Source organism: Pinus tabuliformis, chromosome Q (genome assembly GCF_031772625.1).
Source record: "Pinus tabuliformis cultivar Carrire ecotype Pingquan chromosome Q, CPIR1, whole genome shotgun sequence".
Classification (NCBI taxonomy): domain Eukaryota; kingdom Viridiplantae; phylum Streptophyta; class Pinopsida; order Pinales; family Pinaceae; genus Pinus; species Pinus tabuliformis.
In genome coordinates this window covers 1105809273-1105812224 of record NC_142296.1, presented here as the reverse complement: position 1 = coordinate 1105812224, position 2952 = coordinate 1105809273, and the positions used below count along the sequence as shown (strand labels likewise).

Below are 2952 nucleotides of genomic sequence, written 5' to 3'. Positions count from 1 at the left end.
AGCTTGGCTTTTCTGTATTCAAATTTCTCTAATCCATAATGAATTAAATAGTCTTTTGATAGAAATCACTAGATATCAAACTAAATAAAACATTTCAAATTATTTTATATACATATATATAAGGTCTATATTTTAATAAAATATTATACATAAACCATTTCAATTTCAATTTTTTTTCCCATATATATATATATATATATATATATATATATAAACTAATTAATTACTTATTAAATAAATTATTTTAAATTTTAATTTATATCTATCCTTAAAAAAAACCACAAAATAACCCTAATTAACTATGATAAAAATATATTCCATCATTATTTTCTTTTCTAATCTTCTATCACGCATGACAGCTTAATGGATTTCTGATTATTAAGATATCTAATTTAAGATTAACACCCCCTCATTGAAAGCTGAGTTGACACTGGGAGCCTAGATGAACTCATCTCGATACAGTCCACGAAATCCCAACCGTGTAACTTGTAAATTCTCAGCTTTGATCTCCCAAAAGTCTCCCACGGGCAACATTCCCATAAATAATTGCATGATTCCTTGCATGCCTTGAGTTTGGAGCTGTAACTGCCATTCCTGGGTGATAACTTCGAGGATTTTGGGCTGAATTATGCTCGTAGCGCAGCACGATCAATATATTTGAGCTTCATCGAGCTTTTTAACATTTGGATTTGAATAGCGGTCGTCGTAAGGGTTTCGAAGGTCGTCTTCCTGAATTTTCAGGGTTTATCGAGATGGGTTCTAGAAGTAGTTCTCCCTACTGGTGTCATGCTTGCAATCGTATGTTAAGATTATTGACAGGAGAGCCCACTGTTTGTCCCACTTGTGGCGGAGGGTTTGTAGAGGAAGCAAGCGATGGCATTTCGAGCTCCCGAACAAACCCCTTCGAGGGCTTCTTAATGGAGGGCGGAGAAAGGCTTTCTGTGGCTGACCTCATGGCTGACCTGCTCAACTTGATGAGTAACCAAGAAAATAGAGAAGGCCGCGGTCATGTCCCTGACAGGAGTCTCAGACGGGGCGCGATTGGGGGTAATGGCCCCATGGTGTTAATTTTGGGCAGTGATACAGGAATCGAACCCAGGACCTTGCCTGCAAATATTGGGGATTATTTCATGGGTCCTGGGTTAGAACAGCTAATAGAACAGCTGTCTCAGAACGATAGGTTGGGCTCTCCTCCTGCCCCGAGGGCCGCCGTGGATGCAATGCCCATGATTAGGATCAATTCCCGACATCTGATTAACAATTCGCACTGCCCTGTCTGCAATGACCGGTTCGAAGTCGGAGGCGAAGCCAGGGAGATGCCCTGCAAGCACATTTATCATTCAGATTGTATACTTCCCTGGCTGGCTCAGCACAATTCGTGTCCCATCTGTCGCCTTGGATTGCCGGGCGACTTTCCAGCTACATCACAGGCTAGATCTTCATCCAGGCCCAGAAGTGCCGCGTCATAACCCCCGGCTGCCAAGGTAATGTCCGGGGATCTCAGGATGCCCCTTGTTTCATGCTAAGCAAAACAGTAATTCTAGGAATTATGTTTCAAGTGGAAAGAATACCAACGTTAATACTAATAATAATTCAAGAAGCAGAGACCATGGATGAGGTTCGACCAACGGAATTTAATGTGGTCTGTACATTCTTCCACTGCAAATCACTGTTCTCATCGTGGTCAATATGCTTCAAATACAAATGATAACGTTATCCGGAGGCAGCCGTGATGGCCCTTTGAGGAAGGCAATGGTTCTCCTTGGAGGATCAAGCTGAGTCACTCAGTACTCCAGTATGTTGACTGTATACTGTAAATACTGGTCACATGGAGTACTATATTTTAATAAAGTACTATACATAAACCATTTCAATTTCAATTTTTTTGTTTTATATATATATATATATATATATATATATATTATATATATTAATTAATTATTTATAAATAAATTATTTTAGATTTTAATTTATATCTATCTTTAAAAAAAACCTCAAAATAACCCTAATTAACTATGATAAAAATATATTCCATCATTATTTTCTTTTTTAATCTTCTATCACGCATGACAGCTTAATGGATTTTTCTGATTATTAAGATATCTAATTTAAGATTAACACCCCCTCATTGAAAGCTGAGTTGACACTGGGAGCCTAGATGAACTCATCTCGACAAGCAAATTGGAGGAATCATTTTTCCCTGTGCAAGATAATAGCAGATAAAGCATAATATTTTTCGGACTAAACGTCACACATCTTGCTCGAATTGAACCGTTCAAGCACAGAGCGACATATATTTATTGATATTCACTTACTGCATATAGTTTGTAAATTTGTCTGGATTTTGATAAAAATTTGTAAAGCTTTTTAGGATTTTCATAAATTTAGATTACGTGTCAAATTTCAAGATTTTAGATGCTTTGGAAGTTTTTGATGGGGTTGAATTTATTTTCACCATCAAAAATATGATTCAAACACTACAATTTTTTGAATTTTCTTTTGGGCAATCACTTTTGACCATTCACATAATTACTCATTAGACCTGGCCTTAAATAATTAAGTTAGGTAATTAAATATTTAATAATAATAATGATAAGTATATTAATGTTAATATTAATAATAATAATAATATTTATTAAATAATTAGGTTATTTAGTAAAATATTTAATAATAATAATGATAATTATATTAATTTTTATAATGTATTTTTGATAAATCACATTTCAAGTTATTAATTTCTTTCAAACTAATATGATTTATCATCACAACAAAAATTAATTATATTAATATTAATTATTATTATAATATATACATAATAATATATTAAATTAACTTAAATAATTAAATATTTTAAAATTTATAAATAAAGAAATTAAATTAATTTATTATGTATTTTAAAATTATATATATATATTTGTTTTTAAGGTTGATTTTTTTAAAAAATTCTGATTT

General features: G+C 33.1%; 1 pseudogene; it reads left to right on the top strand.

Moving 5' to 3' along the window:
• The first annotated feature begins 711 nt into the window (after window positions 1–711).
• On the top strand, window positions 712–1617 carry LOC149223371 (putative E3 ubiquitin-protein ligase RHC1A; annotated as a pseudogene).
• Window positions 1618–2952: the final 1335 nt, after the last annotated feature.